The sequence below is a fragment of the Malurus melanocephalus genome, unplaced genomic scaffold (genome assembly GCF_030028575.1).
Source record: "Malurus melanocephalus ecotype Western Australia unplaced genomic scaffold, MMel_1.1 scaffold_64, whole genome shotgun sequence".
Classification (NCBI taxonomy): Eukaryota; Metazoa; Chordata; class Aves; order Passeriformes; family Maluridae; genus Malurus; species Malurus melanocephalus.
In genome coordinates, this window is record NW_026623296.1 from 2,026,887 (window position 1) to 2,041,375 (window position 14,489).

Below are 14,489 nucleotides of genomic sequence, written 5' to 3' on the forward strand. Positions count from 1 at the left end.
AAAAAAAAAAAAAAAAAAAAAAGAAAGCAAACAAAACACGCAGAATAAAAATCTATTTTGCCAGCTCTGAGCTGCCTCCCACCCCGCATGCCCGAGGCCAGGCTCGCACGCGGGGCTGGGACGCCCGGGGCCACGCGGCTGCTCCTCAAGGAGTAGAGTCCTGCTCTGCAACTGCTCTGAGCGGCTTAACCGCTAACTCAGGAGATGGGATTTCACCTGAAATTAAGCTATCAAGCAATTGAGCTCAAACTCAATCAACCAAACTCTTAACCTTCCCTGTTTCAGTGGCACTGCTCTAATTAGGACTCTATCACTATTTCCATTACTATCTCCTGTTCTCATGGTTTATTATCTCGGCAGTTTCAATTCTTGCCCAGTTTAAATTTGACATCCAGTTTCTTGGACCACATATCATTCATTATGGCTTTATTTTATGAAATATGTTGCAAGATTACGGACCGATCCTGCAGTAAATAGATTTTCTTTGAAWACTGCACCCCTTACTGCAGTAGAGGCAGGACAGAGCCAAACCTCCWCTGAGAAACAAGGCCTGAAATTAAAGAACACGTTGAACAACTTGTCTTCCATTAAGTTTTAAATTTTGTTGAGCAGTTTGAAAACATATTCCAACACACCATTGCTGCCCCACGGTTCTCCAGTCCCCACTGTCTCCCCACTGAGCCTGGATCAGCTTCTAGCAAACAGTTTGGCTGAACTCTGCTTACCAGCCCTGCTCAGGGGTGAGAATCAATAACCTGTGATATGCAAGAGGTCAGACTGTAAAATCTAATGGTCTTTTCCAGTGATATATTCTGTGAATTGCCCAAACTGCTTTCTGCTGAAGGATGAGTGACAGAGGGGATGTGTGGCTGAGTGGTGCACTGATGGGAGTAGAACAAAACAGATCTGCTTTTGTAGACAGAGCCTACAAGCTTTGGTTGAGTCTAAAGGCAGTCCCCCGAATTTAACACCACCAAAATTCCTAATTTTCATGGGTCACATAGTTCATGGCCATGCATGAACCAGGAACAAGAGTCCCATTAATTCTGAGGCCCCTGATGCATCTCGAGCTTCTAGTTCTKCCCTTCTTCACAAAAACTCAAAGAAGGACTAATACTGCAGAGGAACCACTATCTCTTTAACCTGCAGGATCTGCTTCTTCTCCAACAGCTGAAATACATATAAGATTTCATGGGCTCCACCATAAAAAAAAACAAACCAGGAATATTCAAATCTTGAAGAGAGGCATATATCATACAGCCGACATACACCACTAGCATGGCCAAGGATTGCAATAGTCACTTGAACTTCATGAATTTCATCCTAACTAAATAGATATTTTTGGCAACAAAGAAGTGAAAAAAAAATCCCAGATTGTCCTCTGATCTATTTTAATTTAAAACAGAAAAGAACAGGGACATTTTTTCCCCCTTCAAGTACATTTTAATAAAATTAAAAATAAAAATAGCTCTAATTCACTCCAATGCATTTAGTCATTCTGTAAAATTCTAAGTTTAAAATGAAATCACCATTTTATATTCAAACAAGGTCAAGAGAACAGCACTAACGAGCACTGACATCACAGCGAACAGCAGCCACTGCTCCACGCTTACATCAGTGTTGCTTGTTGCTATGGTGCTTAACCGACTATTAATTTCTGAAAGAAGGTGATTATAAAGCAGCCATATGAACCTCAGTCAGATGACACCCTTCAGTACCAAACACTGATCTGCGTTACTCTTCTCTTCTGCAAGTTAATTTTGTGAATCACCACTTTTGTGATGTTAATATTCCTTCCCAACTTGAAACTYTGGACCAGAAGAGAGGCAAGGAGTTAATTTAGAAGCAAGGGACTTTCACGCTGCTTTAAATAAAAATCATTTTGCAGAGAGCGATATTTCTTTCCTTTTTGCTGCGCTCCAAAAGACTAAAAAGCATGTGTTTTAACTTTTGCAGTGATAATAAGCAGTCAAATTAACAGCTAAATTTTGCTCTCCTGCTCTGCTTGGCATGCTGCTGTAAATCCAGGAGTGTCTGAGCCYGGGATGAAGGAGCACTAAAGCTGACTTGACCACTCCCCAGGAATTTGCCTCACTAAAGGGACCTTGCCACRGGCTGTGCTGCTGCCTCTCCCAGCCCAGCACCCATGGACCATGGAGCTGCCACGAAGAGCTGCAGGGTTTTCTCATTCCYACACAGGCTCTGCCCAGTTACCAAACAGCCTGGGCAGAACATGTCTGAAAGCCAAAAAGTGCATCTTTTTGGCCTTACTCCTCAAATGCAACTGGACACTTGAACCGTTGGCTTCCCAGGCAAAATATGAGTTTTGAAGCACAGTAGTGGCTCCAAAAGCTCCAAGCCCAATGCTGCCAACTTTATCCATGTTGCCAGAAAAGCCTTTACTTCTGCAACTAAGGTATAGTTCTCGGGTTTTTAGGATCAGATCCTTTGTTCAGACATTCTTCAGAAACTGTGAAAAGCAGTWTATTTGTATTTACCTTCTTCAGTTGCTCCTGTAAAGCAATCTTCAGTTACAGCCACCCAAAAAGGTCACTCTTCTTACCCTGCAGAGAAAGGAGGKAACACACGTGACTCTGGGTCAGTGTCAGCAACAACACCCAAAGCATTTTCATTGGCACCACATTTGCAAGTGCAAACATAAATAAAGCAACAAATGAATCTAATCGTGTTTAATGCTGAATGACTTTCAGAGAGAGTTAATAAAAACAATCAAGTCACAGGACTGCTGCTTATCAGYACCAGCTAATGTGAGGTTCTTCAGTTCAGCACAAACAACTTGGTCTTCGGGAGGAAAAAAAAAGAGAAGCAAAAAACCCCATGGAGATGAGATATCTTTGTTCTCTAACATAAACTTTCTTAATCTTGATGTCTATCAATCTATTTTCAGTTTGAATAATAAATGAGTTCAGTTCTTTGTTTCAGAAATCTGACTKTTGTCTGAATGGGTTCTCTTACTCAAGGCATTTTAAGACCATTTGTAACCACTGCTATTTTATCTTCTGGATCCTTTCTTTTTTCTCATCCTYTTCCATAGAGACACAGTCCTAGATGAGATTTTAGAACTAGCTGCATCTTCCTAATTCAAAAAGTTGTTTACTGTCTTGGGATATCTTCTCATTAAGCATTACCAAGAGCACGCCAAGGTGGTGAGAGCAGTGGATATTAAAAGGAGGAATAATTAAAGTGTATCTTTATAAAAAGTAGGAGGGAGAAAACAGCACGTGTAGGTTTTTTTTTACCCTGTATATTACTGCATCTTGTGTACTCTCTCTTATGCAAAAGAGTATGTAATCTTTTAAGAAACATGACAATCTGCCACTTTCTGTTCATGTAATTGGGATCAACATATGGTACAAGAGAAAAGAAAAACATTTGTTTATTAATTTAGATCAAGTTACTAACTCAAACCACTAACAGCATTCAGAATTAATTCCACATCAATTGACCAAATACCTTAACAGAGTAAAATTATAACATAATTTCAATGAAATGTTGATCTTCTGCYGCAGGGGTACAGAGTAATATGTAATATAGACAGAAAGAAATATGCGATAATTTGGTGACACAGATGACTTCATACGAAACGGAAAGTCAGTGACATGTGGATGTGTAAGACAGAGCTACGTGAAACTCCATTTCATAAAATTCACACAGTGATGTGGAGTTTTGGGGGTGTTTGCGAAACTCACCAAATGGTAAGTTGTGCTATTTACATCACTAGGTGAAGGGTTTTACTGAAGCAGTAAAATACCAACCTCTGGGAAAAATCAGAATCTTCACTAAGTTCTTTTCAAAAGAATATGAACTCATTTGCCATTTATTTTGGAAGGAAAAATAATTTCACAATGACAATGAGGCATTACTTCTTTACCATTGAAACCTGATTATTTTTAGCTGGGAGAAAAAAGGTTACCTTGAGATGAAATTAATATTGGTTTTATGTGTTGCTCACTGACTTTTTTTTATGTTTTGAATGAGAAGCTTTTCAGTTCTTGTAATGCAGTACAGAACATCAGGGGCCAAAATTTGTACATGTTTGCTGTATGGGAAGCTCTGTGTGCTTTGCTGAGGTACACATATAAGACATTCCTGATTCTGCACTGTAAAGGACATAACACTACTCCATCATAATAGGTCAGGGCTCACCTTCCTGAGAGTATGTAAAACAATACATCTTTTATGTAAAATACATGACCTCCGACATGTGATGTGCTCTTAGATTAGCAACAATAAAGGCTTTTATCCTGCTTTGCTGCAGGGGTTATCTTGGGTTTGACACTTWAAACCTCTTTTCATATTTATCTGTTTTATAAATTTTCTGGGTATTTGGCAGTCAGATCCTTATTTTGGCAGTATTTTGGCAAGCAGACTTCATTTCTACCCTGAGTCTTCACGATAGCAAATGAACCATCTTAAAATGTACTTTTTAAGGAAACTGCTGAAAATTACATGTTTGCATAAAATGTGCATTCAGTATCTCTTTGGGCAGTGCTGAAAAAAGCAGGTATCATTTTCTAAACACGTTTGTTGTGCATGAACCAAACACACTCCAAGGCAAYCCGGACAACAATCAGCTGGTGGGAGACCAACAGGGTCTGCAGCCGGCTGAGGAGGACTCAGCTCTCCTCACAAATTACTCCCTGATTGAAATCCAGACTGCTTTAATTTCTGGTTATCAAACTCTTGCTATATTTTACCTGGCTTTCAAAAATATGGAAAATGTACTATTAAAGTTAAAATGAGCAGCAGAAACAGCTGTTCCCACCTGTGAAGATTTCTCATTAATAGTCTAAAAGTTGAGTATCTGAAAATGTAGAAACACAAATACAGACTCTCCTCCTGAAAATGTTTATACGGGTGAGCGAACTGATGTAGGCAACACACATTCCTTCCATCATGCTGTCTTTAAGATAAACACAAAGTACCATCAACACTCTAAGTGTGTGTGTGGAGCAAACAAAGAAAAAATCCCATCCTACCAAAGCAAGACATTTTGCTACACTCATATTTTCCCCCCAAGGAGATGATTAAAATAGAAAACCAAACCACAAACAAAAATCCACTTTGAAAGCAAGCAGCACTGGTCCTGCCACCTCAKGRGCAGAGGRAAGGTCTCCAAGYACCCTCAACACCACYTCTGAGGATTGACTGATACCCCACWCAGAGCAGTCCACACAAAACTCTGTGCTGTGCACAGATTTTACCAGATATTCCTGAAAATGTCTGGTTTGTTAACCAAGTGCCTCAGTTTACCCACCAGCAAGATGGGTAACTGTATCAAATTTTTAAATCCCTGGACATAAAGATACTTCTTAAAACAGCGTTTTCAGCAGGATTTTGGAAAGACAATAATAATCTTAAAAAGATCAAGACCTGWGCCAGTGCCATAAGCTTTCCAGCAGAAAGCCCTGCTGCTGTCCTGGATCAGGTCCTACCTATTTACCCGGTACCCAGGGACCAGGCAAAGATCAGAGGCTTTGCCATTGCACCTGCTGYTGGGCTGGACCTTGTAACTTCTCTGATCCCACAACATTTATTTGATTTAGTGATCTCCTCCTTCAGGGCAGCAAGGTCATTYCAGGGAGGCTGCAGGATGGAGCCCTAAGTGATCACTGCAAAGCCAAATTGAACCAGTAATATAGAGAACACACAGAAACAGAGACCACTGCAGAATGAAAGTCTACTAAAACTCTAACATTTTTACTAATATCTAAATGAGAACAGCCTTGGGTATAGCCAAAAATAGMTTACCCAGGACCTTGATCCCACACAAACTGGCTCTGAGTAATTTTACACAGGAAAGTAGAACACCAGTTGAGCTGCTCCTCTGCTCAGAATTACGCATGTACATTTTTTTGTCTGTGTCCCAGCCCTGAGAAGCCTACAATTCATTACAGGAAACCTAAAGTAGCAAAGGAATCTCCCCTTCACTACCTAGAAAGCACACTATTATTAAAAAAAAAAAAAAAAAACCAAGATAAAACAGACACACAACACCTGATAGCACAAGAAAAAAATGGTTTTAAAATTAGATTTTGATTTATTATTCTTATATAAGACCAGCTGAAATGTATTTAATGTGTCTGATTAAAAATATTTATTAAAAGCTTCCTGAAAGTTTTAAAATACCAAAACMCGATCACCAAAATAAGCACTTCTGTGCAGAAATTTCTTCTAAATAAAGTGAACTGTAACCAYCTAATACAGCTGCTGCTTTCCCTTCAAAAATYCCTCAGTCACATTCAACTGCACACAGGCTGAAACATGTAATATGTCCTACTATTCTCGTAATCATTATTTCCTTGTCCTATGCAGGGAAATACTCAGTCTGTGATTTTATCAACTGTACATTCGTAAGAGAAAAACATCAATATTTTTAATTTGCTGTTTTGCTAATTCTGAAAATACAGGATATACTGTGATCATGGAGAGCAACATCTGGTACCAGGAAGATTCGGGGGCCAGTTCTGCACACAGGTTACTTTGCTCACCCAGTGCCCTCAGTTGGGTTACTTGCACTGATATACATAAATCATGTGCAGAACTGCTATGAGGACAGTCAGGAGTCGTCTTTTCAGTTTTGCTGTACCTCTTTTATTTTTAAAGAGCTATCTAGCAAGCAGGGAAAAAAAAATTAAATTGAATACTTCAAATAATTTGAGAGAGAAATATTTTTTCTGACCACTCTCAAGGTGGCCACTTTTTATCGTGCAGCATACATTAAATCTCAAGAAGCATGGCACAGGAGATTTGCTRTAACAGGAATCATTACCACCTCCTCAGAAAGTGAAATGCAGGTGAACAGTAAAACTGTGAAAGACGAAATGCACTCCTTCCACCTCACTTTGTAGAGGGGGAAGTGGATTTGGTACAGGCCAAAACACAGGGATATCAGTGCTCACTACCTTGCTGCTTCTCAGTGGAAGGAGGGAGCAAATCATACTGTATTTTCATTTTCAGTCATTAGCAGGCTGTTCAGAATCTCTGGCTGGTGCTTATTATTTATTCCAAACAGAAATAAAACAAAATAAAAATAAATAGCAGCACGAGGACAAAGCTATGCACAGCACATTTGCTCTTTCAAAATAATATTACCTTTCAAGTCCACCGTAACCTTGGAAAAGAATAACTCGGCGTAAGCCAAATCTACAAAACTAATCACGATCCATTCCTCCCCCGCTTTTTTAACAGCTCTTACAGGGAACACACGGGTGCAGTTCGCAGGCAAGTTGGGAACAGCTCGCTTCCAACACGGGATCTGCACCGCGATCGCTCAGTCCCGCATCTCTGACTGATGGATTGCTTGTCTGCCTCTCGTGTGTGRCAGCGCTGGCCCTCTCCGAATCCATGCCAGGTGAAGGGAACGAGCTCCCAGGAGCCCCCCAGCCCGGCAGGTGAGGAGAGGCCATCCCCGAGCCAGATCCCCTGTCCCTGCGCCAGCTCCCACCTCCCCGAGCCAGGGGCCACCATCTCCCGGAGCCAGAGCCAGAGCCAGCCATCGAACGCCGCCGCCTGGCTCGTATCGCCAGATCTTCCCCGTTTCTTAAAATAACTCCCCGTGCCTCAGTGTGCCAGCCTTAACCATTTTCTGCCTGCGCTCCAACTCTCCTCCTGCAGCAGCTTGACCTGTGGCGGTGCACCGAGCGAGCGAGGGGATGGCCGCTCCGAGCGCGGCCGCGGCGCTCCCGTTCCTGTGCGGGCACCGAGCGGGGCCGGCCCCGCCGCTGCCCTGCCGGGACCCAGCCCGGGGCCTCGGGCAAGGCTGGCGCTTCTCCACACCACCACTTTCCGCACACGCCTTGTCCCCTGTGTCCCCTGTGTCCCCTTTGTGCCGTGACCCCGGCGCTGCTCGGGGACACTTCCCCGTCCCGGCCCCCCCCCGCCGCCCCCGTCCCGGCCCTTACCTGGCAGGCGAGTGACACTCCCGGTCGTGGTCATGTGAAAATATTTTCGAGGTATCCTTTAACAGCCTTTAAATATTGAAGCCTAAAAACAATATTTGCTGTTTTACCTTTTGAAGCTTTAACAAAAGCTTTGTTTTAGCATTTACCTCGGTGTGCAATAAGAGTTAATAATCAAATCCGTCCCAACCCCCACAAATGTTAAACAAAAAGATAAAAGAAATGCAAATAGCTATTGTCATGGAAAGTTAAAGTACCTGTCTGTATTTTTAAGTGAAAACTATTATCTCTATCAATCAAAATTTAAGAATACAATAGCACTAATCACACGAGGTGCTTTGACTGAGGTACTTTTCCTCATAAAAAGTTTTTTTTTTTTTTTAACTGGTGCATAAAAGTAATACACTTACAATTAGACACGGTATTTGTAATTTTGTTATTAAAAAACCTCAGCAGTCTTATTGTTAATAAATGCCTCTGAGTCTGTAGGCTGATTCGTACCCAAGAAGACCAAAGTCCCTACATATTTTAATAAGGTTGATGAAATTTTATTCAGATTCTCACACTTTCCAACATGTGGTGGAACAGCACACTCTTCTGTTTGAGAGGAGTTACTCAAACGAAGGAAATAGTTAATTGGGAACCAAAACTACTACTTCTGGCCTCGCTGCACATTTTCCACATTTCTCCAAGCGCTGTCTGTGCTTCAACCCTCAGCCTCCAAGACGTGCCCTTTGTCGTCTTTTCTTTAATTTTTGATGCCAATTCCCTCCCGTCGGACCCCGGCGCTCTCCCAACCCGGCACACATTACGTACACACTGTGTACATTGTGCAGGCACACCGCACGGATTYTCTCCAAAGTCATTTTTAAAACTAATTTGTCCAGACGGAATCAGAAAGCGAGCTGCGCAGTTAATAAGTGCAGGAGCGAGCGACAGTAATTACGCCTGTACTAAAAGAAAGAGCCCGAGATTAAAATACCTATAAGTAAATAGTTGAGGCAGGATGCCATTATGCAAACTCCGCTCTCGGGGAGGGATGTCTCCCACACTGAGGAGCAATAGGACTGTCATTTTTTCCCCCTGCAATATCAGGTTTCCTACTCCACAGCTCTGGTACTCTGCATCATGGCTAACATCTCTAGTGTGCTATTAATATCAATGAAGAGACGATTCAATTTCCACATAAGAAAAACCTCCCTATTACAGCGCAGACATTCGAGTGAGGACCCTTGCAAAGGAAACAATAAAGACCAGAGGGTTGCTTTTTTTTCCTTCCCCCCTCCTCCTCCTTTTTTTTTTTTTTTTTTTTTTTTTTTTTTTTTTCTTTTTTTTCTTACATGCTGTCCTTTGTCTTTTTTTTTAAATTAGAACTTTTTTTTTTTTTTTTTTTTTTTTTTTTGCTGCTTCTTTTGCAGTTCTGCGTTGCTCACTGTTTGAAAGCTTTTAGCTAACAATGGAAGCATTATCTTCAGGACAGTTACAAAACAGGATTTGTTAGTACAAAGAATAATAACACCGAACTCATTCGCCCCCCCCACCACCACTTCCCCGCCCCGCAAATACCTGCCTATTGCAATATGGCATTTAGTATTTGATTCAGAAGTATATTCCAGAAACACCTGTATTCTAGGTTTAATTCCCTGCAACAAACTCCCTCAGCACACCGGTTTTGCTCAAGGAGGTTTGGACAGTTACAAACAAACAAACATTTTGTGCAATTATAAAATGGAACAGAAACAAAAGTATCTYATTCTACCGAGTGCAAACTTACCCATTAATGAGGAAGAAAAAGGCTTAGAGCTGCACAGTAATTCCCAACCAACTGCAGAAAGTTGAGAGTTTGAAAACACTAAAGCACTTTTGACTATCCAGCCCTTCTGTGCTTCAACACTGGCTGCAGTGTAAGGAAGGACTGAAGGTATGTGGTCTAAACACAACAAAAGCCACTGCCTTACTCTAGATTAAATATGCAGGAAGAGGCCCCTTTGCATAAACACAAACACTCAGCAAATGAGTAACTGGCTCAAATCAGACGCCTGCTGTGCATTCTACCTGTCCTGATCTCTGACAAGCTACACAGCTTGTTTAAGGGGATAGGAGCTGCAAAATCAAATCAAATCATAGCCCTAAACGCTCTGCTCCTCTGATAGTAAATAACAACAGCACCAACAACTCCACGCCAAACGTTCATTTCTAATCTAAGCACTGCTCTGGCACAGAGCTGAATCGTGTGCTGTGCCCACTTTGGCTCAGCCACCCATCTCACCAGAGCAGAAGAAACACAACCAAACACCACCTGTAAAATTAATTTTCATTAACTGTACTGAAATCCAACACATTCCTGGCCCAGCCKTTTCTTAACAAGGATTTAAAATTAATACAGAGACTTTTGGCTGAGTTGACAGATTAAACCCGCATTTGCTTTTATTGCCCCTGTTTTGTTTACTATATTAAAGATTCCAGACACAGACCTATTTTAGCTACAGAATCATCACATAATGCATACCTATTTACTAGTTTATTTGGGGAAAAGGAAGAAATTTCTGAAGTGTTCCTTCAAAACATGATTTTCAAAATATTGCTGTCATGAAATGACCCCTCCTAACTATATTTACTACAAAAAACAACTAAATTAGAGACTGTGATAACCACCAAACACATCTAAACATTTATTATTATAATTGAATGTACATAATTATATACTATGATTTACTTTTCCTTCTAGAGAAATAAATTATTTTTCAGTCTCGTTTATCCTTCCAGTCCAAAAATAGAATGAAGCAGCACGATYTTAAAGCAATTGGAATTCACCAGTGTCCCTTCCTAACTTAAGGAGTCAAATCACATTGACCTTTTATTGTAAGTCCTAGCTACATGTTGGTTTTGGTAATTTAATTATTTTTTAATAACTTGCAGTATTAAATGATTGCCATTGAAACACAAATAAGATTATACTCCTCTGCCTTACTCTCTGGTGCTCCAGACTACAGCGTAACATGGACGACATGACTGCGTCCGGCCCCGAAATTTCATTCTGAAAGAGCACTTACACACGGGCAGGCACAGGAAGATTCAGCCTTTGAAAGATGCAACACACATTTACTGGATTCTCGAGCATGTGTCGCAGATTATTTCAAAGGATACTGGATATAACTCACAGTTTTAATGGGGGTCGAGCGTGTTCAGTTCCACTGAGCACTCATATGGTAAGGAGGGAGTTTTTACTTCTCCCTTGGATAAACTCACCAGGTTAAAGCACAAAAACATTGACAATGTGAGCTAGTCCAGCCTAAGAGGATAAAAATCCTCCATGAAAGAATCCTGTGAGAAATTTTAGAGCCCCTGTGTCGTTCACCATTTTTGCATTGAAACGACCTTCCAAATAAGGTGTCAGATAATACAGTTCACATAGATGATACCGATCTAACCTTGATGCAAATAAACCATAGAACAAAATTTAATCAGTATATCACTGTGTAAAAGCCTTTGTCCATCCCAATGGAGCTTCTAATGACTGTTTTGGCAGTTCTGGCTGGTAGTTATGCCTCCCTGCTCATATATATCTCATACTGGTTGAGCAAGCTAATGGAACTGCTGTTAGTGGAATCCAATATTAATACCCTGCATCGTGCAAAACTGGATGCAACTGAATATATTACACAATTACAGGTAGTATCTAATTCCATAGGTATTAGATACTGGTCTCTAGATTAATATTTTAATAGAGAAAGTGATATAAATACTAYATTTCAGGTAAGAGATCTATGAACTCTGGATCTGCCTGTCTTCCTGCTGTAAGCCTRCTCTACACTCACACAGCACAGACACAGGACCCTGACAAAAATTGGCAGGCAAGCTTTAGATGCTGAGTGACACATACTGATGCACAGAGTCAAAGATGTCATCTTCATGCAAGCTCCACTAGTTATGAGCTTGAGAGAAAAATGAAACAAAAAAAAAACCCAAAATAAAACAAACAACAGAAAAAAAAAAAGCAGGGGGGGAGAGCAGAGCAAGACCTCCAGAAAATAAACAGGGTGTACAGTTTCAAAGGCTACAGACACAGACATTTCATTGTTCAAGCCAATTATCAGTGGAAAATAATAACAACAGATGGATTCAGAGTCACTGACTTTTCATATGCACTTCATCTCTGCACAACAGATGATGAAATGCGAGAGCTATCTCGGAAAGGCAAAACATCTTTCAGTAAAAGAACTCTATACTCCAGATGGGGACCTTCTAAGGCAGCTGATTATCTTCTTATAATGTTGTAAGATAGACTTACTAAAACATTTCCAGAACTGATCAGATCGGATGAGCACAATGGCAGCATTATGAGGAGTAAGTTGCTCTGGTCTCAGACTTGTGACTGGACTACTCAGAGATTTCAGTGGGGTCAGAGCTGCCCATCCCCATTTTCACATCAAGCACTGGTTCTAAAAAAAGGGCCCAAAGCTGCTGCTCCCAGTCTGGGCAAAACATGGGGCTTGGCTTTGTGTGGCGAGGGGATGTAGACATGGGGCCACAGAATCAGTGTCAGYGTGAACTGGTTCCCAATCAAAGTCCCACCACCACGAGCAAGGTGAGCCCCCTCACCCTCTGCAAACACACATTTCACACGGGGGCACAGGCAKAGGACAAAACATGTTTACCAGCAGGACTGTTCCTACTATAACTGCCAGACGTAGAGGGAACTCATCATCCAGGAGCCTACAGCAATATAAGCTGGGAGTAMCCTCATCCAAGTCAATGGAGTTACACACCCACAAAAACTGGTGCTAGGCACAAGAAAGACATAAATTCTTTCTTACAAAGCCTTTACAAAAAAGCCATCTTTTTATGGGAAATAAAAAACTGCTTTCAAAGGGAAATAACAAACACATGTAAATTTTGGTGGTTCCGGTGATAAGCAGTTCCAACAAATGTCACAAACACCTACCTAGCACAACCTTCTCCCACTCAACCTGAATACCACAAAGTATGTGTTTTTGATCACATGAATCAGGTACGCCACAATCTCAAAACTTAAAAAATGAGTAGCGGAAAAATTAGCTCATTAATCTTTAAGACAACATTTCTTTAATGGAAGAATACTACATAAGTAGCGCATTAAACCGAACTGGTTGCCATTTCTACAGTTTCTTCTTCAAAATACCACAAGGAAAATCTAAAAGACGGAACTCTCTGTAAATCAATACTGCACACCGAGGGGGAGCGATACATAGCACACACACTCTGAACTTGCACCTACTGCTAATTTATTTCACAAGTTACAAAATATTTCTGAAGTAGGGGGCTGTTGGCTTTACAAATGTGAAGGGAAGAGATGAATTTGTGGGCACAGCGTTTCCCCTCTTTGTGAACTACTTTGTCAAAAGTAAATTCACAGGGGAACATACGAGCTAAGAGTAAATTTTGCCCAGGGCAAAATTCTGCAACTGCTTTAAGAAGCAAACAAGAACACAAAAGATGTGTAATACAACCATCTGGCTCTACTCATGCTATATCAATAATCCCCAAAATTTATCCCCACCCCCTTAATCAACCCACACTGATGCCACAAAACCAAATGGCATCACTTATGCTTCCTGCCCATCACATTTTGAAATGGTATTTAATATGCATACAGTACATATTTGCATGTTAATCAATTTCTTTAAGAAAAAAATATTTTTGCTTCTTTAGCTATTAGTTCTGCTCTTTTTCTATTTATTCACACCGGGATCTCTAAAACCACCAAGAAAGTCCTTGTGGTAAAGATATTGTCATATCAACACAGCATCTCAGGTATCAGGATAACGTACCGGTCAAAATTTCAATCTCTTCTTCTCTCTAGTTTTGTGTCACAGTGTGAAAATAGCAGAGGGTGAATAATAACGTGCCAGCAAAATTAGCTGCTCAAGAAACACGGGTAAGCAATCCGTTTTGAACTCGAGGTTGGATGCATTTCTAAGTATTACCCTATTTGGGATGCAGGGAAAGAGTGACAGAGGGAAAGCGGGGTATCCTATGTGTCTTTTATTTTGGAGATTTACACAAGTTTTTCAGGCCTCCCCCTTCCAGGAGCCAGTCTGCTCACGRAGGAGGAAAATGGGAAACTCCTGGCCACAGATGGAGGATGAGCCTCCGATGTGCTTTGGCTGAGTGCCGCTCTCCCTTCCCACCCCGAGCCTGCAGTGGGAGGACCAMCTCAGGACCGGCAGACAGAAAGCCATACACACAGAGTGTCCAAAAGAGTGGCTCCAGGATTGTTTTGGGGGAGGGATTGTTTTCTTGAGGGAAAATCGCCCTCGTAACCATCATGATTCATACCGCGAGCGCGCAACGTGAAACCGGTACCAAAAACAACACTACAAAGACGGTCTCTCTCTGGCGCTTCACCGACCGACGGCCACGGCCCCGGGGGCTGACTCAGAGCTCTTCTTCTTAATCGACTTTCCTGCAACAACATACCCCGGCCCAAGGCCTGGCTCTCCCCAAGGCTGGCTGGCACTGTCCCCGTGCCTGGTGCCACCCAGGGGACACGGCAGGGCAAGGACGGTGCCCCACGGCCTTGCTGTA

At 41.6% G+C, this 14,489-nt stretch overlaps 1 protein-coding gene across 5 annotated transcripts in view; it reads right to left on the minus strand.

Moving 5' to 3' along the window:
• FOXP1 (forkhead box P1) overlaps window positions 1-14,489 on the minus strand; it is a 376,963-nt gene that overhangs the window by 214,548 nt on the left and 147,926 nt on the right. For 3 of the 5 annotated variants that reach the window (XM_057366399.1, XM_057366400.1, XM_057366393.1), the window contains exon 3: window positions 2,499-2,564. The gene's annotated coding sequence lies outside the window, so the exon portion shown is untranslated. Of the gene's footprint in view, window positions 1-2,498; window positions 2,565-7,925; window positions 8,008-9,696; window positions 9,834-14,489 lie in introns of those variants that run through there. The other 2 variants (XM_057366394.1, XM_057366395.1) reach the window with 2 other exon arrangements.